Consider the following 23,898-nt stretch of genomic DNA (forward strand, 5'->3'; position numbering starts at 1 on the left):
CAATGTTGGCCTTGCATGTTTGTATGAGAGAATGTAGCTTTCTCCTAGTGCTGATCAGAGATGCCTTATCTTTATGGAATTCTGCTCTGTCGTGCAGTAGCTACCTTCTTTTGTTATACAATTGGTTCATGGCTGGGGTCCACCAGACAGGACGCCTGCCCTTGGTGGAGAGGGTCTTGGTTTTATTTGGGATTGCATGATCCATGCATTCTTGGAGATGTCTGTAGAAAGCATTTGTGAAGGAGTCTGTATTGTGGGATGTGGTTTCCACTGGCCCAGTGGGCATAAAGGATACCAACTCAGTTTTAAGAAGTGTAAAGTCGGCATTTGAGAGGTTTCTCACTGTAGTCTTTTGTGTTGTGGGGGGGTGGGATATGTATATCCAGGGTGATTAGTTTGTGGTCAGATGTGACTAGTGAGGGGTATACTTCCGATGTGTAGCACATTGTCCCCATGTTTGTGATGATCAGGTCTAGTATATTATCTCCCCTTGTGGGAGAGGTGACTAGCTGTTCCATTGCATTTGACTTAGTGAATTCCGGGAACCTTTGGGCTAGGGTGTTTGGGCTAGAATAATGCACCCAGTGTATGTTAGGGTAGTTGAAGTCTCCCAATATGATGGTGTGTAGTGGGACATTCATATCCTTCAATGTCTTCAGGAAGGCTGACTGTGGTTCCTGAGATTGGGAGGGTGGTCTGTAACATGCTACCAGTTGTATAGCAGGTTTGCCTATGGTTATTTGCACCTGGATGGTCTCTGATGCTTCATGTGTTGTCACTAACATTGAGGTGTGGGTGTCCTTCATGAATATGGACACTCCCCTCCCTTTTTGTTTTGGCCCAAGTTTTGGAGCCAAAAATCATGATACGAGGTATAGCCTGGTACTGCTGGTGTGCTCTCAGGAGCCTTGAACCAGGTTTCACTTGCTGCACAGACATCGAGATTGATAGAATATGTACGTACAGATATATGTAATACACACATACATATATAGATATATGTAGATACATATACAAATACAGACAGATCTGACTGACAACAGATTTGTCTGTATATGACTATCTCTCTCTCTCTCTCTCTCTCTGTTCCACCCCCTCTCACTCTCACTCTCCCTCTCTCTCTCTCTCTCTCCTCACATCTATATGTATATATCTATATCTATATATACATATATATATATATATATAGAAAAATATATATATATATATATATATATATCTATATATATATATATATATATATACATATATATATATATATATATATATATATATATATATATATATATATATATATATATACACACACACATATATATATATATATATATATATATGTATATATATATATATATATATATATATATATATATATATATATATATATATATATATATATATATATATATATATATATATATATATATATATATATATATATATATATACACTGAGTGAGGCATATGTGTGCAGATGTATTGCAACAGGTGCCTGGTGATAAAGGCATGGAGTGAACACCAGTGTGTATACTGGAGTACCATACCCCATTCCAAAACACTGACACCAGTAACCACCACATATGTGCATGCCTGCCCACCACTCCATGTGTCAGAAGGGAACAGGGGCAACAAGTGTACAAAAGGCTCCCCATTGATATACACAGTGGCACACTCGTCCTGTAATACCTGTAAATGGAATGTGTCAGCGGACATGGTGTGTCAGCTATGGACATGTAGGTCACTGTACCCCTCTACACCCCACAATATCCTACACAGTATGCACCTCCCATGACAGCTACAGATATGGAGAAAGACACAGACATACGCAAGTAACTGTGTCAATGCCTTCAAACACATTACCTATGCAGAGTGACTGACAAGACCACAGAGCACACACAGACTACCTACATAGAGGTTACCACTGCTGGATATACATAGTTCGGTCACACCCATGACAGTTGTCCAACAACCATGGTAACACCTCCAACATCCACAACACAAATTACCTATGTCTGTCATCCTTGTCACTGCAGTATAGATCACATGGTGGAGGTACAGGTCCCTACCCACAGATACAACATACCCTGGAGTAAACCACACAGAATTAAGAAGCAAGGCTCCCCATGAGTAGATGTCAGACATACCCCTGCTGAATGGTATGCAGATAGGTAATATGCCATATGAGTCACCCTGTGTAACTGTTTGTAAGGAGCAGGTACGATCATAACACATGTGTCACAAGGGGCAGGGTAGCATAACAGTATGCTGCTGTAGGCCCAGGGCCAAAAGCACACAACCTACCTAAGACACAATGCACACCCATGAACACATTGCAAACCAAATATGTGAGGTGGAATGAGTGTGCCAGTGACTGGGTGCATGTTATGTACTGGTGTGATTGCTCACCATGACTGTCTGTCTGTCTGTCATGGTAGTGTGTGTCCTTGGTGTGAGGCCAGAGACAGATGTGTGAGGTATTGCGATCAACACATACTACATTGCAATATGTTCTGCTGTGTTACCCTGTATGTCACTTTGGTGTAGGTAGGGTTATGGCAAGTAAGAGTAGTCTGCATTACCAGTGAAATATGTAATGTGCATTGCATGCAGTACATGGGTTGATAATGTTCCCCATACAGTACCTTGATACAAACCCCCAGTGTGAGGTTGTGCATTGGACCTGAACCAGTGTGCTGACTGCTGCAATATACTAGTCTGTCATATGGAGTGTGCCAGATACTGTTTCACAGTTGTCGGATGAGCACTGATATCTGGTCATTTACATGTGTATCCCCCAATAGACAGACATATGCTATATATGGTGGTTAAGTTATATCACTACAGTCGAGTATTATGTGTATTATGTGTGCCATAGTTTGCTGACAGATATTGCTGACATATTTTCCTTCTCCTTTTCAGGGCTATGGTTCACCAGCGAAACCCTGTGTACTCCGCTGCGGAGGAGGAAGAGATACACCAGAGCCTGGTGCAGGATTTCGCAATACTCTTTTCCCGCACCAGCCAGAACCAGCAGGAGAGGGCTGCACTGTGGCTTAGACCTGGTCCGTCGGGTAAATGACATAGGCACACATAACCAGACATATGAGCAGGTACGCCATCACTGCAGTGATTTAATTAGAAATGTCTGTCAGCGTGCGTCGGATATCCACAGCAGCAGCTTGCCACAGGTGGTGGGGTGGCTAGACATCCCCCCTCACCAGACTGGAGGGACTACTCCTAAGTGTTGTGGCTCCAACCCAACAGCAACAGCAGCAGCAGCAGCATACATGTGTAATGATGGAGGCTGGATCCACTCAGCAGCAGGACACAGAGCATGCAGGTAACATGCCATGTGTATAGTTGACCATTCTGTATACTGTTAGGTTATGCATGTGTGAGGTGTGTCCTCGGTTTGTAGCTGTAATCTTGGTAATTATTGTGCAAGAGTGATATTCTCAATGTCAGCAGTAGACCTGTGGAAGCTAACTGTTGCACTACTGAACTGTATCATACTCACAGTATCAATGGCACAGTTGTGCCCACTGACAATAAATGTCTCATTTCTGCAGGTAACCCTGGTGTAACAGCAAGGCAGCCTATCCATGCTGGTGAGTGTGTAATAACATTACCTTCAATACTCTTGATACTAATAGTAATAATAGGCTGAAGCAGTAGTGCTATGTGTTTGATTGCAGGTGTGTTTCTGTCTGTGTGTTGATATCTCATATACTGAGGAGTGTGCATGTGTGCATGTGTGCATGTGTGCATGTGCGCATGTGTGCATGTGTGCATGTGCACATGTGTGCATGTGTCCATGTGTGCATGTTTGCATGTGTGCATGTGTGCAAGTGTGCATGTGTCCATGTGCACATGCGAGCATGCGTGCATGTGCCCATGTGTGCATGCGTGCATGTGCCCATGTGTGCATGTGTGCATGTGCCCATGTGTGCATGTGTGCATGTGCACACATGTGTATGTGTGCATGTGTGCATGTGCCCATGTGTGCATGTGTGCATGTGCCCATGTGTGCATGTGTGCATGTGCCCATGTGTGCATGTGTGCATGTTCCCATGTGCCCATGTGTGCATGTGTGCATGTGTGTATCAGTGGTGACATTGTGTACACATTGTAAACTGTGTTTCCTGTCTTACTCCCACAGGTTCTGGTGCTGCTCTGGTGTTGTGCAGCAGGGAACCTGAATCAGCTGCTGTGGATAGTGATAATGATGATACCTGTGTAATGGCACAGGGAGGTGTGCCAGGGTCCGTCATTGGTCAGCCAGTTGACTGTACACAGCTGTCAACTCCATCAATGTGCACAGTCATCCTGCCAATGCATCCTTTGTCACCAATGTCCCTAGGTGATGGACAGGATACAGTGGGCATTGACCAGGGTAATGTTGTATCGGTGGCACATGCATCCCCACACAACAGCCATGGCCAGGGTCCTGACATGGTACCACACAGGCAGACATCCAGGGGTTCTCATGGGAGCATCCATGGGCGTACCGCCCCTGTCAGACGTGCCCACAAAGGTCTTTCAACCTCAGCTATGTTTCAGGCTGTAATGCAGGCACAGTCACGTATGGAACAGTACACCAGACAGGGTCTGAGGGAGCTGAGAGCATGTCGCACAGCTATGAGTGATGTTGCGGCTGCCATCCATAACTTCAACGAGGTCATTGACAGACGTTGGGGGGACACATTAGATCTGTTCCACAATTACATGTCCATGAGCCAGGGCAATGGTGGATGGTTGAGGCATCGACGTGGCCGTATGCCAGCAACAGCAGCAGTTGGCAGCCGTCGTGGATGACAATAAGCCTGCGGCTGCTCACATAGTGCCAGCAGCAGCCCCAGCAATGCTGGGTCTGTGCTGTCATCAGACCGCCCTAGGAGACCACGTGCACGTGGCTCTGGACAGTCCCAACAGGGACCTGTCTCCAGTCACCAACCACCTGCTTCTGATGACAGTACCCAGTCTGGCTTAGTACCTGATATGGTCCGTAGCACCCCTGCCAGGCACAAGTACCGTGTCCGTGGCCACAGACAGTGATCTGTATGACCTGGCAGGTACAGTCTGTGGCTGTCCACAAACACCTGTATATGGCAGCCATGAGGTGGGACTGTGTGCATGCATACACACATGCAAATTGATAACACCTAGGGCTACCGCAAACACGCACACACTGCATCAAAATTGCCCCATCTTGTACTGCTGTCCCTCACCAACACACACACACAGACATGTCAATTGGTTGTATCAGTGGCAGACTCAGGCATACCAAGTACACACCCTGTGCATATGATGAAACTGTGCCACCTCCTGCAATCTGTAACATCGGTGCAGGAACAGGTTAACATGGTGCTGATGCACAGGGAGACTACATAGAAGTGTTGTAATAGTATAATGTTGACAACAGTACAGTGTAATGATATCATTCTGGGTATATCCCAGCATGCCTGATGCAGTTACAGTATGAATGTCATTGTATTGTTTTGTACACCCATAGTAATTACCATAGTGTACTGTCTGCACATCTTTGCATACTGGTGTTGAGGCTGTCAAGAGATGGCCACCTACATAGGTAGCACAGGGGATACAAAAATGTACATATTGATACTCAATGATGGTCATGTCAACTGCGAGTTGCATGCTGTCCACACTTGACTCTGCAATGAGGATGTTTGAGGATGTTGATATATGTGCAGTAATACACAACAGGTGCAAGACTCACAAGAGCACACTAACACTACAAGGTCACACCTCATACCATGCATGACAGCACCAAAACACAGAACTAACTATGACAGGAGGGAGAGTCTCTATACATGTCAAGGATACTGTGGTGCCAGGACAGGTAGCATACATCATACTAAGTCTGGAACTGCTGAGTGAGGGCTCAGCGTCTGTTATTTGAAATGTGTATTATTACAGGTATGAGCACTTGGGGATCAGGCCAGTTATTCAACATTATGAAGGTACATGGTCTATACACTTGTGGGGGTTGGGGCTGGACCTAGCCCATCTGACCTGTGAATGTCTGGGTACAGGCTTATAGTGCCTGCATATATGCACTGTTACCTACTGGAAGTCATACACCTTGTTTGTTGTAGCATAGTCTACATACAGGCCTGCTGACTGTAGCTTTGTTTGTATGCATGTTTGCTTGTTATGTTCCTGAAACACTGATTCCACCTGCAGTGCAGATTTACAGTGCCTCTGTGGATCCCTAGTGACATCTGTATTGCTTACTGTACTGATGTCCTTGTCTCACTTGACAGAACGTCACTGTTTGTCCTGTTTGCATGTAGGTTGCCTGTATCACATTGCATATGACTTACCTCGCATTTGCTCAAGACAGCATTCATATATGCCAGCACTAACAAATCAGGAGCACTACACCTTCACATACTCACCTTGAGTACCTTGTTCCCCATTGGCCCTATGTGTCGTTACTTAGTATGGGATTCACAATGCTATGGTAGCATGTGCAAAGGTCACCTGTCAATCTACTCTCTGGTCCAGTTGGTGAATCTGTGAGTCTTGTGGCAATGTTACAGCTGCCTCATGTACACAGACAACCCTCTCCCCTTCCCATACACTTACAACACATGTGAGAGATGCAACCACATAGCCAAACTGGGGGCTAAGCTCTCTTAACTCAGTACTGGCATACCCTGTCAGGTGGAGTGGGATACTACAGTGAATACAGTACCAGTCTCACATAGACCTGTCATGACGGCAATCCAAACACAGTAACACACACGTACATTCTTGTACTCTCAGAATAGCATCCTGCCTGAGCAGCTGACACCTGCAAAGCAGACACACAAGCAAACGTTAAGCCAGAGCAGAGCACGTGCAACATATAGCTCACAAAGCCTGTGTTCCAAACAGTCACAGGCCATATGGCTTGACAACACACCTGCTACAGTTGTATGAGGTAACTCTGTCGTCAGGTACACTGAGGTCCTGCTCACCAGGCTGAACAAGGCGAAGGTCACGCTGAGATGCCCGTCGGGCACTATGATCCACCACATAACACAAGCATACAGGTCGCTCCAAGGCATGTAGAAATATGACTCAGTCATTGTCTGTGCCTGTGTGTATGACCTGTGACGCACCTCCCTGGACTACATGTTAGGGGACATAGAGGGGCTCTCTGAGCTTGTGGCACAGGCTGGTATGACCCTGATCTTGAGTAGCATCTTACCCTCATCAAGAATGCTGCCACAATATGTAGACAGGATGATCAGTTTCTACAATTACCGTATTTTTTGGTGACATTCAAAGAGGATCCAATGCCTGTCAGCATGGGATTACATGCTGTACAAGCCACATTGCTTTGCTAGGGACAGCTTGCACCTGTCACCCATGAGCCGTTGTATATTGGCAGAGGCTGTTGCTACACACATAGTGCCTTTGTATGCAAGGCTGACATTACATAGCCACCTACATAGGTATCACATGGGATAGGACACTAATAGTAATGCTACTCAACAGCAGCAGTGTAAACCTCAAGATGCATGCAGTGGAAACTGTCCTTAGCATGGGGTACAGCAATATCCATGCAGTAACAGACTCCTGGTACAAGGCTCCCAGGTGCACACCATCACTGCCAGGTCATACCTCATACCATGCTTGTCGTCCCCTACACATGCACCAAACCAGAACAGGGGGGATGTATCCAAAGGCACCTCAGATACACACACCCCCAGTTTTGGCACAGCACAAAGCATAAGAGCCTATCCATGTGCAATTAACAGTGGGTTAGACTGCCTTCAGGTTCATAGCCTGGCACACACCACACTCCCATACCCAGGAAACCCACTTGGCCTTCCTGACAACACTGGGAATATGACGGTCTCTACAAACACCATTATATGGGTGGACTGCAACTACCCAAACATAGAGTGTGAGCATTACTCTAGCTCCAAGACCCTATCTGAAGGGTTCTTAGCATTCATTCCCTGCATTGCTATGGAACAACTTGTTACCACTCCCACAAGAGGTGACAACATGCTGCACCTGTTCATCATCAACATGTGGACTATATGCTCCAGACCAGTCGTGTATCCCTCGCTGGTGGGATGACACCATCTACAATTCACACTGTATATTCACATACCACATGCAGCCCCTGCACAGAACACCACAGTCATACAGTTGTCTAATGCATATTCCATGTATTCACATGAGGCAGGCTTTGGACATGGGAACTATTGAAGTTCACAGGTACATATGTGTAGGTGGCACACACATATATCATGTGTGCATTGACATTACTGATATAATGTATGTTGTGCAATATTGGGAACAACACCCCACACACATGGACAAACTGTGTGACAAAAACACACATGGCGTTTGTAGGATACAAACCCCTACCTAACTATGGTATGGCCCTTGTGATAGACGCAGTAGCAGAGTGTGCTATTTGCATTACTGGGAGGCTTTCTTCCTCCTGCTATACTTATAGGGTGCTGATATCATCAGTGTTTAGACAGTGGAATATGCAGCATGTGTTGTGTTGTAATAGTTGCCAAAAGAGACATTTCTCTTACACATAGAAGTGCACGCACACACACTACTCCCCCCACACAGTCACACACACACTGAGCACTTGCAGGATTCAAACCCCTACCTAACTATGTTATGACACTTGTGAGAGACGCAGTAGCAGAACACGCTAGTTGCATTACTGGGAGGCTTGTTTTCTCCTGCTGTACTTATAGGGTGCTGACATCATCAATGTTTAGACAGTGGAATATGCAGCATGTGTTGTGTTGTACTAGTTGCCAAAAGGGACATTTCTCTTACACGTGGAATTGCACACACACTACTCCTCCACACACATACTGAGCACTTGCAGGATTCAAACCTCTACCTATGTTATGCCACTTGTGAGAGACGCAGTAGCAGAGCTTGCTATTTGCATTACTGGGAGGATTGCTTTCTCCTGCTGTACTTATAGGGTGCTGACATCATCAGTGTTTAGACAGTGGAATATGCAGCATGTGTTGTGTTGTACTAGTTGCCAAAAGGAACAGTTCTCTTACACGTGGAATTGCACACACACTACTCCCCCACACACACATTCACACACACACTGAGCACTTGCAGGATTCAAACCCCGACCTAACTATGTTATGACACTTGTGTGAGACGCAGTAGCAGAGCACGCTATTCAAATTACTAGGTATCATTTGTGCTCCTGACATATGTATAGTGTGCTGACATCATTATGTATGAAGAGGTATGTACATCTGTTACTATCCATCAGTACAGGGGAGAGCATATCTATGCATTAACTTTGCACAGGCACAGTGGCCTACTGTACTGCAGAGGCAGACGCCAATACACTGTGGATAGCCTTCTGTATTCCCTAGGTACAACAGCCTAGTATTGCACTATACGGCCATATGTTTACCCGTCAGATGCAAGTATCTGTTGCTCATATACTGTTGTGGGTCTTTATTGCCATAGCTTTCCCTATCTCTATGAACAACTTGTGTACTATGGAAGATGTTTGCATATGAGTGGGATCCAGTACTTTACTTATGTCTCTGTTGTAATTTCACTGTGTGCACTGGGCAGATTTCTGTATATTGGGAGGTTCCTGTGTTAACACATACAAATGCCAGATATGTGTGTGCAACTGCTGAACTGTGACGTTGCCTAAGTGTGTGAGCATGCCCAGTTCACAGTTTCTATGGCTTCTTGACTGACACGTCTCATTTATCTAAGTGTGCGAGCATGCCCAGTGTGAACTTTCCTTATGTTGGGATCTGTGGTCCACCACATTTGTGTTTGTGTGTGGACATCATCTATATTTCACATGTACAGTTGAGTGTTGGACATCAGGTTGTGTTCTTACTGCCCGACTGCTTTGTGTCTGAACCTAACAGGCATTATGCTGTGCCTGCAGGGTCGCCATGGGATAGTTTGCAAACAGTTGTCAAAATCCTTTCCTACTGACCAAACAGTTGTATTGTCGTATAGTGTACTGGTGCAGTACTTTCACTGTGGTGGACAGTATCTTCGGTTTCAGTCCTATCACTGCTTGTAATATTTATAGTGAGCACACCAGACTGGTTGAGGGCCAGTTGTGCAGATATGACCATGTTGCATTTTGTTCAGATATGGACAGCATAGTACATGATTGTCCGACATTGTTACTGTATTCCACAACTTGTGTGGACAGTGACAAACAATGGCCATGTGCCCTAGTCCATTTGTAATGGTAGTCAGAGAGTGTTTGTCCTTCAACACACATTTACTGGTGTTTGCCATGACATATGTCAAGGTTAGTGTGCTGTGCCACTGTCTACCAGTGACATACAGGTGATATCCAGGGTACACCTACCATCTCCCATCCAGTCATCATGATTCCTCTGGATGACAGTCAGTGAGGGAATCCCTGGATAACCTGTACTGGGAGTTTAGTCTTGAGTGGAGTGAGCTTCTGGGTTATGGACCAATCGGTACAGCATGTCCTGTTTATGTTTGTGCTGGGGTTCAGGCCTGTCAGCTGCATAGGTCACCAGCATTCAGATTTTACATGGTGCCAAATGTCCATTGATACAAGCTTGGTCATGGCTTTATACATCAGGCACAGTTCACCTCCAGCCAGGCGGTATGGCACTGTGTGGAGCTGCAGTTTGTTTAATCAGGCAACACATTGCGTCTGTTACAGCAATGCAATCCTCCTGGTGGGGTATTTGTGGGGTCTTTCCAGTTGATGCAGGTGTCTGCTAAGGTACATCCCTGCAGGGCCATTGTACACAATTGTGAGGCTGCTGATGGATGACTGGAGAGGCACATTGACCTACCCTGACCTAGCTGTGCTTACCTTCATGATTAGGTGGGTATATGGTATGTTTCTGTAACCAGTACAGACACATGGTTGTCACATGCAGGATATCTATCACCTTGTGTCCCCAGGTCTCTTATTGCTCCTGATGTACTTACTGGGTTAACACCTATGTGGTAATTTCTGGCCATGTACTGTGTTTCCACAGGGGATGACTATACACTATTTTTCATTTAGCTTGTTGACATGGCTGTGGCACCACTTGTCTGTTTCTATGTGTGCCTTTTGTAGGTTGCTTGTTTCAGCTGGAGGGTCCGATATGGTGGGCAGTTTGTAGTCCTCTGCGAACCTGTTCAGACAGAGTCCTTCCATGTTGGCCTGTACCTATGTGACATATATAGCATACAAGAGAGGTCCCAGGACCATGCCTTGTGGGATGCCAGTTGTACCTGGTTTGCAGTCTGACATGGCTGCAGCATGTCTGACCAGGTCAGTTCTGTCCTTGAGCTGGTTTGCAACCCATCTACTTGGATAGGGGTTTATAGTTAGGCTGGTGAGCCTATCTGTACTGACCAACTAGGCTATTGTATGGAAGGGTTTAGCAAGGTCCAGATAGGCTGTGTGATCCACATTCCCTACATCAATAGCCTTGGTGCGCATTTCACATGAGTCAGACATGTGTAAGGGGCAGAATCTGCCCTATGACAGCCACACTGGGTAGGGTCCAATGTCTGTAGGAACCCAATCTCGTTATTCCTGGGATCCATGATCATCCTCTCCATTACTTTGCCAACCTAGATAGTCAGGGTTGAGGGGTGACAGTTTGCAGTATCCATTCAGGCACCACCTTTGTGGTGAGGGACCACTGTTGCTGTGCACTGCTCTTTGGGTACATATCCTGTGGTAAGACTGCGCAGTAGTGCTATTTGGTGTTCCATTCTTCTTACAGTACTTGTTGGACACAACCCAGGACACCATCTGGTACCATTGATGCTGTGTGGTGTGCTTTGTAGATGCTGGCTGTTACCTCAGCATCTGCAATGTCAGGGGGCCAGCACTCTGCTGGGATAGATATTTGGCAGTTAGGTCCTGGTGGGGAGTTTGCAAAGAATCTGTTAGGTAGGATGTTGGCAATGTGTGTGGGTTTGATGTATTGTTTGTGATATTAGAGTACTGCAGAACATATCTGTGGATTATCACCATGGTTCCTACCATCAGGTAGGACAGCTGTGTGATAATCCTTTGTGTTCTGCACAATTTGTATCGTCATAGGTTCATAGGTTCATACTAGGCTATCTGCCCTGGCCTTGTTTGAGCATGGACAGACTGTGTGTGAGTTTCGACACCCCTTGCAATGTGCATATTATGCCCATGTAGGGTTTACTTTACTAGATGTGACACAGGAATGGCCCTCAGTGTACACCTACTATCTCCCATGCACTTCACCAGATTTCTCTTGTTGAGTATGAGTGTGGAGCTCAGCCTATCATGGACTGGGATTCTGTTCCAGAGTGTAAGGAGCCTCTGGGTTATGGATCTGTCCCTCCAGCACATCCTATTTATCTATGTGTGGAGGTTCAGATATCTCACTGTGGTGTCTCTGCTGGATTTGGGGTTTCTGCAGTGGAGCATGTCCATTCATTCTGGATTGGACATGGCCTTGTACATCAGGCATCCATCGCCTCTGACTGGGCAGTATGCTTGTGAATTGGGCTGTGGTTTCTTCAGCCAGGCTGCAGATGTCAAATGTTTGGACCCTTTATCCTGTTGGTGAGGTACATTTGGGGTCTTTCTAACTGCTGCAGGTGTAAGGTAAGGTGCATCCGAACTGGGGCATTGTTGTCACATATGGGCCTGATAAGGGAAGAGTATGGGGGCACAGTGACCTCTCTTGATCTACATGTGCATCCTTTCATATTAAGGTGGGCAATATAGCAGGTCTTCCTGGCCACGTTGGCAATGTGAGTGTCACATGATGGCTTACCGTCCACTTGTGTCCCTAGGTCCCTGATTACTTCTTCCATACATAATGGAATGCCACCTATGTCATACTTTGTGTGTGCCTTGTTTGGTATTTGTTGAGACATTCATACTCTGCAGTGTCTTCAGGAAGGCTGGCTGGGGTTCCTGGGTTTGTGAGTGTGGTCTGTTTTAGGCTGCAAACAGGGACGCAGTTTGAGCCACTGTTACTTGCCCATGGATAGTACATGCTGCTTCTTGCTGTGGTACCAACCTGGGGGTGTGGTTATCCTTGACAATTACTGATAGCCACACTCCTATTGTAGTGTGTTCCATGTTTTGGAGCTGTAGAGCATGGTATGAGGCATAACCTGGTAGTATTAGGGTGCTCTTCTGGGCCTTGACCCAGGTTTCTGTTACAGAACAGATATTACCATTCTCCATGTTGTGGTGGGTTTGGACTGCATGCACCTTGCAGGTTAGACTTCTGGCATTGGGTAGCATTACATCCAGGTTGTTATCCTTTGTGCTACCTTTGGTGGTGGGTTTGTGTTTCCAGCCTTACCTATTCAAGGCACAGTGGGGGTGACAACAGCCTTTGCCAGTATCCACACAGCCAGGTGTGCTGGGTGCATGTCATCCGTAGCAGGTGGGGCATCATGTCTTGCTCAGCATATCATCCCAGGCTGTCAGCCATTTGTTCCCCCTTGCAACAGCAAGACTTCAGCCAATTATTGTACTTGATCTTCTTGTCTTCATAGTGTGGCATCATGCTTGGTGAGGGTGAGATGTTAGGCAGGGTCTTCATGTTTGCATATACTAGATGGTGTTACATTGCTTAACACATGGCAGTCATGCCTCAGGTGGTGCTGCAGGGCTGCCTCTGTCGGATGCACATACTACACTCCCTGTACATGTTTGAGAGCAGGTTGTATCATGTTAGGCGTCCCTGTTACTATATGAGTGAGTCAGAGAGGGGTATCATTCCCAGGGTTCCTACTGAGCCAGTGTATGTGCTATGCGTTGCCTCTTTGCCAAGGCTAGGGCATACTGGGCATGCCTCCTTCTGCCTACTGGGGCAGGCTCAGGTTGTTCCTCCTCCGAGTCACGCTCTGCCTGTGATGGCCTTGGCAATGGTGGGGGGCTGTTTGTCCCAACCCTATGCTGGTCTTGCTGCAGCTGTTTTCACAGAATCATATTATGTAGCATAGCACATACCATGACAATTTGGGTACATGTAGTTGGTGAGTACTGCAAGGCTCCACCAGATGTGTCCAGGCACCGGAACCGTGACTCGAGCAGCCCAAACACACACTCTATTACATTACGTGTTTGTGCTTGTGCCTCATTATGGCGTTCTTGTTCAGGTGTGTGTGCTTTTCTGATGGGTGTCATCTGCCACATCTCCAGTGCATATCCAGCATCCCCAACTAGGTGACCATGTGGGATGTCCCCATTGGCAAATGTCTGGTACAGCTGCGTCAAATGCCAGATATGGGAATCATGGTAGCTCCCAGGGCAGCCAGCACACACATTCATTATTATGCCCTGGGCATCACACACGACCTGGCAGTTGATGGAGTGGAAGCCCTTGCAGTTAATGTAAGCCCTACCCCGCTCACCGGCTGGTGCTTTGATGCATATGTGCATGCAGTCTATTGCACCAACTACCTCAGGGTATTCCGCTATTTGATGGAAGAGATGCATATTGCTGGCCAATACCTCACAGGAATTGGGGAAATATACATGCTCATCGACATGTGCTGACATGGCATCCAGGAACTGGTGCAGTACCCTGGAGGCTGATGCCTGTGATATCCCCATCATATCACCAGTTGGTCTCTGGAAGGTACCTGTTGCTAGTATTCTTAGGCCAACACATACCTTGGTTTCCACTGGGATGGGTTCCCCTCTGTTGGTTCTGTGTGTGAGGCGTGGCTTTCACAGCTCAACAATTTGCTGCAGGAGGTCTCTGTCCTCTCTATAGCACTCCACTATCTCCAGCTCATGTAACCCCTGGTAGGTGACCCTTGGCCTGTACACTCTTCTCCGTCTCATCACTGTGGGTTGTCTGGCACCATCTGCATTGTCACCACCCTCAACAAGTCTCCTATGTCTCCTTATAACAGCTATGGCAGCCCCTAGCATGTTTGGTCTGAGTGCAGCTTTTTCAGTTTTCACTTCTACTAGCTTACTCCTGTCTTGCAGTGTCTCTTGTGAGAAACATACTGCAATGCTGTTTGCAGTGTTTTAAGTGTTGGGCTGGGCTAGTATTCTGCCTGTGTAATTGCCTGCTTCTAATTGTTTTCACCTGCTAGCTCTACCAGTATTCCCTGCTAGCTTCCTACTATTTCTTCTGCTTCCTTTTTCCTCTCTGTTTCCTCAGGGGGGAGCAGCACGCATACTAGCGAAAACACGCTCACAGTGGCTACCACGCGTGCACACATGCTTACACGGACTAGAATCTGCTTATTCGGGTTAAAACGCTCGCACACCAGCGCAAACAGATTAATAGATCTTTACACAGGCTCCTACATGCTTACTCTGCCTTACACGCTTGCACTCTGTCTTACTCATGCCTCCAAGCGTGCACACGCGCACATGCATGCACAGCAAGAAACTTTAGTGTTGGCCACAGTGACACCTTCCATTTCTTGACTTTCCCATGCTTATCTGTTGACACTCCTCTTTTTATGCTGTGTGATTGACATCTTTCACATACCACTTTGCTCCAATGAGCTTGATTTCTTTCTGACATTCCCCCTGTGATGTCATCTATCTCCTACTCTGTTACCCCCCTTATCTAACTCTTACACTACACGGAATGTGCTCATTTGCTATGTGACAGTGTGATTCACTATCCTACCACTCATTTACATAGGATTGCCTACTAATGCTTAGTTACATGTCTTACACTCATCTTCCCCCCTTAGCAACCACTAGACGGTGGCAATGCTGTTTTTGGTCTGCTAGTCCCTGCATTGCAAATCCATGCATTTCATAAAACCCACATTTGTGAGTTTCAAACCTTTATTTTTATGTCTTATTTAGCGCAGCCCATTTGCGCGGGGCTGCGCTGTGTTTAAACATCGCCGATCGCCGAAAAAAAATTATTTTATTTCATGTTTGCATCGGGTTCCATTGCCAATGGCCACATATTTGGCCATTGGCATGCTGCCTGCTACATATGCACACTTTATTTGGAGCTGTCATGGCTCCATTGTGTTATTTGCAGTAACGTACTCAGTTGTCAACTGAGTACATTTCTGCACCTAACACGACTCTTACATGGGCTGGTTTCAGCTTCGTGGATTGCTAATATACCTCATTTGCATGCCTTTCAGCTGCAAGTGAGGTAATTAGCATATCCACGCCTGCCCGTGTAAGAGACGTTTTAGCTGGTCTCTTACACGGGATTTCGGGCTGTTCCTGGGTTGCGATGGCTGCATGGAGTCTTACATGACTCTTAGACTCCGTGAAAGCCATCATGAATCCTGCCCCCTTTCTTCCTAGCACAAAAATAATAATAACAATAATAATAATATTAAACTATAAAAATATTGAATACATATCATTTATTCATATAACATATAATTCATAAAGTAAATTCATGTCAGTGATTTGTTAATACAATTAAAATGTAATAATCTTGTAAAAATATATTATAATAGTAGAATTTAAACATGTTCAATAAACATCATTAACTCCAGGATGAAAATTGGCTCCTAATCTAACAACCCATCTCCTTTCTTTCATATTAAGAAAGCTATGCATTTTTGATTCAGAATATATTGCACCTATATAAGCATTCATACATGTAAAGTTGGCAGACTAGCAAGCCAAGAGGTGTTTACATAAGGAATGTATCATTTTTATATATCTCAGATCACTCAAATGTTGTCTGATTTGTAATTTAAAGGGGTGCACTGTCTGTCCCACAAAGAAGTCACCACAAAACAATTTGTCAAATAAACCACCCTTGCAGATTCACAAATGTTCTTAAGAAAAACACTGAATATTTTAGATGTAATTTTATCTGAGAAGATTCCAGACTGTAACATATTTTGGCATACTGACCATCTGCCACCACAAGGAAAGCTTCCTCCATCTATTGGTTCAGCCATTTCCATCATCAGTATCACATCTGGGACATTTGAATAATCAATTTGAGAGAAACTCCATCACTATTTATATTTAAGTTTGCACTAAGATGAAGGCACATTTTGAAAAAAAAATCTTTCGCAATTTAGGATGGACCAGTGTCTATCAATTACCTCTCTGATTTTGCCCACATTGGTTTCATAGGCAGTAATATACCTAAGTAATGATTGCCTTTTTGTAGGATGAACTGTTATGTGGTAGTACATTCCAGCTGTTTCAAAATTACCATATGGATTTTAGACTTTGGCAGCACTGGAAATGTATATGTAGTATCCCAGCTTGGTTGATGGCCTGCAGGTGGTGAGGGTAAACTGGAATGTTTGTAACACATATATTATCCAGTGGTATGTCTACCTTTCAGTGGTATGGCAGTATCTGCTTTGTCCTGTGGCAATGGACTAGGGAAACTGCACCAGCAATCAGGTGCATCAGTGCTATTTAGATGTACACTGAAGGAGGCCAGATGACTAGAGGAACAGAAAGGCACAGGTACTGGTCAACAGACTGACTATATTTCTCATGTATGCTAAAGGATATGTACTTTATTGTTGAATATATCAGGATATTCTTTCAGTTATATCAATATGGCAGTGGTACCATCACTACCTTCTTACCCTCCTTGCTGATATAACTCTCACTGGGTTTGAGCTGTGTAAAATTATTCACTTGCATATATAGATAATTGTCATAGGACTGTGTATATAACTAACACAAAACCATTGTTTCTGTATTATAATGATTCAGTTAGTTTCTCATGCTGCTTTGTTATACTACATTTCAGTCTGTAAAGATCTATACCTCTCATCCTTTTGCTAATAGATTGTGAAACACAGACAGGAATTCTCAGATTTGTATGTTACACTATTATAAGTCTGTTATTTCCCAACATTGTTCACTTAGACAAGGGGAAAGAAGACTGGTTGACTTATAATGTATTATATGAAGTAAAAGAAGTAAGTAAGTTAATTAATTCATGCTTTTTGACAAGTAAATTCTGACTGAGCATAACTGAGGCATGTTGACAACCACAGCATCATATAACATACAGTTTGGACCATTCCATAATATACAGTATAAAAGGATTTACAGCAAGGATGGACAAAACCAGGCATATATCATGCATGCCACAGTGTATATTTTTAAGAATGATTTATGTATAGTTTTATAATGAGATATGCTGTAATGTAATCAGTATGTATTTTATAATTGACATATCACAGCTTACCATGACATATTTTATTATATTACATTCTGTTTTCAGAATGCCTGTTTACCTTTTTTTTCCTGTCTGAATTTGGGTGGGGCTACATTTGTTGGAGAAAGGGCTATATTCAAAAATTTGTTACATGATTTCCAAAACCCCATGTATGAGATACAACTGGGAACAGACAGGCAAGTTCGACATATGTACATGAACAAAAAAGTAAATATCGCTAAATAAAAGCAAACGTGTACAAAGCAGGACTCATTTTAATGACATTTTTATATGTTAAGAAGGAGAGTACATAATCACCTGTCAGGGATAAAAATGTACATATCCGAGGTCAAAGCTCATACACGTATATACATATGTTGATAGTGAGAACGTGGTATAATTGCAATGAAATTACAAAAGCAATGAAGCATAATGAGTCAATGTAATACAATAGTTGCTAAATAAATTCTCAGTCCACAGAGAAGTGCTTTATTTTTGAGAGGCTTTTGCAAAGGAAGTTTAAGACTGATTAGTAAAATTATAAGGGGCCCAGAGTTCCACTGCTTAAGATCTATAATCAACAAAACAATCTCTTAACTTTGTGTTTATGAGAAAGGGGGGTATTCTGAATGTAGACTTCATCATGAGATGTAGAAAGGAACAGAAATATAGACTGATGTGTGCAGTCCATATATGCATCATTAGATGATGATTAAGTTCCAATCATTTTTAGAGAAGTACAGTTGTGAACTCTACTTGTGTGCTTAACTGTAAATGTGGATATCTTGTTTTAAGTTTGCTCCCACTTAAACAACTATGCTAAGGGTTGAATTTGTGGAGATACTAGACTCATAATTTACACTAATAGTAGTAGGCATAAGACTGAGCAGCAGAGACACTCATGAACCATCAAATATTGCTTAATTCATAAAAGGTGACCTTGTTACAGATTTGTAGTACTGTGATTTTAAAATGTTGATTGAACTTCATTTGCTGAGATAGTACAACATTCAGTAGTCTCAAAGCATTTAACACTTATAAGGGAGTTTTTTTCCCTTTGAGGATTTGGGACAACAAAGATCCCACAACAGAATGTGAAAATGGCAATGCCTTGATTTTGGTAGTATCACGTTGAAGACCTGATTCATAGGTTCAGACTAGGCAGACGATCAGGTTCACTATTTCAAGCCTAGCTTCTGCAAAATCTGCTATTTGCTTCATCTTTCAGTAAGTGAGTGAGGAGTAAGCTCAGAGTATATTTGTGGTCTCACATCCAATCATTTAGGTTGAATTTGAAGAGGATTAAGGAGCTGCATTGTTTGATATAAAGTAGATTTTTGTTCCAATAGGTAGGATTCTCAAGGTGAGAGATCTATTCTGCTAACCCACTCTGTCTGTGTTCAGTTTGAGTTTGAGTTCTCTTAATTGTGTGTGTGTCTGAGATGTTACTGGTTTTGCAGATATGTAAGAGGTCGAGTTGGAAAGGGTCATTTGCAGACTTTTGCCCAAGTGGGCCAAGTAACTATTTAGGATTCTGTAAAAAATAGAGAAGAATGATAAAGCTTTCAAATGCTCATTATAGCTAAGGGAGCTAAAGCCAATGTTTTTTTTTTTTTTTTGTAAGGAGATATTTTGGTTTATCAAGATGGATCATGTGTTTGGATTGAGCGATATCAAAATGAGCATTATATTCTATTATGGGCCTCATAATGGGCAAGTATACAAGGATGATGATGTCCTTGGACCTAGAAGATATGCTTTTGGTGATCAACTGGCCTAGATAAAATGATATATTGGCTGTAGTTGATCATTTTCAAACAAGAACTCATTGATCATGAAAGTGCCCAGATACCACCCTAATCACAACATCTATCCTGAGCTATATGCTATTTATAGGGCAGGTACAAGGGTGTTCTTGTTTCTGAAAGGATGCTGCACTGCATTTTTTGGCATTAAGCATGAGACCATAGTCCTGATACCTCAGGCTTGTCTGGCTTTGGTACTCTTGGAAGATACGGATGTGCTCAGTGGTATGTATGATGGCTCCTAGCTTGCAGTCATCTCATAATTCAATCAGCCATAGTCCCTTAATGTCAGCTTTGACAGCCACAAAATACATAATGAAGAGAAGCAAACTCATTACAGATTCCTTCTTGACACCATTAGTAACATAATTTAGAAGAGAGAATGACCACAGCCCTGATTTCATTGCTTCTGTCTAAAGGTCAGTTTATTATCTATCAGATGGCTTAACGGATTATATTTAGTTCAGGTAATTTTCAATAGTACAGGTGTGCAATAGTGTTGATGACCTTTGCTAGATTAAGATAAGCAGTGCTTATGGGATTGCCCTCATCCAATGTTTCAGTTACTCTTCTTTTCAAAGATGTTTACCAGGTTTAATAAGCAAAATCTACCTTATACAAAACTAAATTGGTTTAGGTGTAGGGATTCTAAGCTGTCAATAGCCTTGTTTCTTTTTTATATATATATATATTTTATTGGGATTTAAACAAATACAAGCTTGATAACACTAAATAAATTTGAGTAGAAATATAAATAAAAAAGTATGAATAAAAGAAGAAAAAGAGACAATGTAACTAATTTCAAAAAAACACAATAAAACAACTGCTTACAAGAGTGTCTACCAAACAATTTGAATTGTAATAAATTTCATTATTTTTATTGCATATAGAAAACTCAAATTATGTATCTAATAATTTTTAAAGATTTTCTACATGTTATATGAAGAAGTGATTCTGGTGGTTCTTGTTCTTATGGTAATACGTTCCAAATGACAAACTTCTATTGCAATGTTGATGAAGACTTTAAAAGAGGGAGTAGATTAATTCCTCCAATTTTTTTTGTTATAACTTTTCTTGAGTTTGCTAGGATGCTCCCTAAAAGAGAATATTTTAATCTTAGAACACATTCAGGTATTGTAGTATTAAATAAAATAAAAGATTTAGTAAAAGTAAATTTGTCTGTAAATAGAGCCTGTAAGAAAAAAATATATATTGTCCTGGTCCCCTTCAAGAAACACAGTACACCGAATGACATTTGACGACCTTTATTAAATTTCATACACATAAATGTTACTCAATATTCATTCATTTCAACCAAACATGATACAGATGAAATAACATCCATGTAACATTATCTTAGGACAGGACAGTGTAAACCTGCTCATCCTGATCAGTAAGCAGCATCCATACCTCCACTCACCTACTTATGAAGCAGCGTACCCACTCACTTCCGTTACCATTTATCGGTACTTATCAGGCAGCATAACTACTCACTTTAATTACCATTTATTGCATTATACTATCAACCAAATAAGCAGCTTCCGCCACTTACTTATGTAGTTGACAAGCAGCGACTGACCATCCAGCACCAGAGGGGGAACAGAAGTGGGCAAGCCTGCCCCTCTTCTCTGCCCACCAGCCTGACCAGGCTGTTCCCCCTCTCTGCAGCACACTTCCAGCAATCTAAAAAACATTAAGGCCTCTGGCCAAACATCATTCGGTGTACCTATCCCCATTAACAAAATTGGATATAGTTAACTCCTAAAACCCTGTCACATAACAAAATAACCAGTTACCAAAATTGCTGAAAACAAAAAAACTGACCCTTCACCTATGCTAAGATAACCTAGCATACCCACTGTACATGAGCTAAATAATCCTTACTTCATGACCAATGGCAGCTCCACAAAGACTTCAAGGGCATTATAAAAAACATGTAGAGTCAACTACATCCCATCATACCAAATTGCAACTGCATTTACCACCCAATCCAGTAATAACCAAACAAGCTGTCCTTAATGCCAATGCAATAAAAATTCTAATGACTCTCCCATCATTGCCCTTCAACTGGACAACCAACACAAAGCCCACCGTCATCTGAAACCACACAGAAACAAGAACAAACCATGATGCCTAATCACAGCTGGGTCTATATTATAATACTGACAATCCTTTTAAGCGAACGCGAAAACACCAACATGTATTGCGCGAAATGTGATTATGTCAAACGTACTAAACTGCGAAAACCAAAAAAGTCGAAGTGTCATGGTTGGCTCATCTGCGGTACAGCTCCGTAAGGTAAGTGTGCGATAGTTATGGACCTTAGGGTTAGGGTGCGGGTTAAGGTAAGTGCATAGATAGGTAGAGTATGTAAGGTTTAGTGTAGGGTTAGAATTAGGGTTTTGTTAAATGTATGTGTGTGGATTAATTGTTTTGTTTTGGTATATCACTGTAGGGTAAGCGTGCGATAGTTCTGGACCTTAGGGTTAGGGTGCGGGTTAAGGTAAGTGCATAGATAGGTAGTGTATGTAAGGTTTAGTATAGGGTTAGAATTAGGGTTTTGTTACATGTATGTGTGTGGATTAATTGTTTTGTTTTGGTATATCGCTGTAGGGTAAGTGTGCAATAGTTCTGGAGCTTAGGGTTAGGGTGCGGGTTAAGGTAAGTGCATAGATAGTAATGTATGTAAGGTTTAGTGTAGTGTTAGACATATGGTTTTGGTGCTTTACTTTAGGGTTAGAAGTAGGGTTTTGGTTAGTGTATGTATGTGGTTTATTTATTTTGTTTGGGTAGGCAGTATGTAGTGAGAGGTGGAGTTGGCTGACTATGGGGATTCGACTTTTTGTATTTCATGGTTTACTACATTCGGCATATTCACGTTTTGCGCAATACATGTCGGTGTTTTTGTGTTCAGTTAAAGGGAGTTTCGCTATTATAATATAGACCCATTACAGCCCCATTTCACTGCTTAAAATAACTAAAATAGTATCATAAAATCCCATTGTCTAGCAATCCTGCCATCACACTAACTATCCCTTATAACAAGCCATACTATTTCGTTATTAAACCCCCTTGCATACCATCATACCAATGAGATCTCCTTAAAATAGGTACAATATCCTTTTTTTTTCTTCTTCTTCTTCTTACACTCCTGGTGCTCCCCACCCAAAACAAGCAAACAAACCATTACATTGTAACTATTGGGAAGAAAATATAACAATTCCATATGTAACTGCCTTGCTGGAAGACCATGACCTCTTTTCACACCACCCCATCAACCGACATCAACCTCGACCCCTTCTCTCACCTGTCAAAGCCACCTTACTTCCACCTACTTGTAAAAGAAGAAACTGTAAATACTTCATCCACACATAATCACAACTTCTTAATGACAGTATGCACCACCACTGGAGTATCTCTTTCATCAACTGCTTAAAATGCATTTACTATTGCATACAAAACACCAATGAAACTTAAGATGCGTTAACAAAATCCCCTTAAGATTTCCTCCACACTTGACAGATTCATGATACAACTAATACCCATGCGAAATAAACAAATGATTGCATTACAAAGGGTGCGACTATACCACGCTTTTCCCAACCAATTAGTTCCCAACAATGTTGTTAACCATAATTAAGGCAAAGAAAAACCAACCATAGCCATGCTATTATACCCTATTACCAAACCTGAAGTGTAACCCCCCCCACCCACAGGTCTACCTATATTCCTTTTGGACATGGGCAACAATCACCCATGTCCCTCTTGACTAAGAGCAACACGGAATGCACTCTGGATTAAGGAATCTTACTTACCTGAGGCTGTCTAGTTCATCAAAACCTTAGAGCAATTAACCTAGTAACTACCCCAACTCCTGAAATTGGTGCCGCTCCTCACACCAGTAAGAACCCAAAACTACCCCTAACCAAATATCAAACCCTGCTATAACTTGCTATAACTTGC

This window comes from Protopterus annectens, chromosome 1.part0 (assembly GCF_019279795.1).
Source record: "Protopterus annectens isolate FY-2018-M chromosome 1.part0, PAN1.0, whole genome shotgun sequence".
Lineage (NCBI taxonomy): Eukaryota > Metazoa > Chordata > Ceratodontiformes > Protopteridae > Protopterus > Protopterus annectens.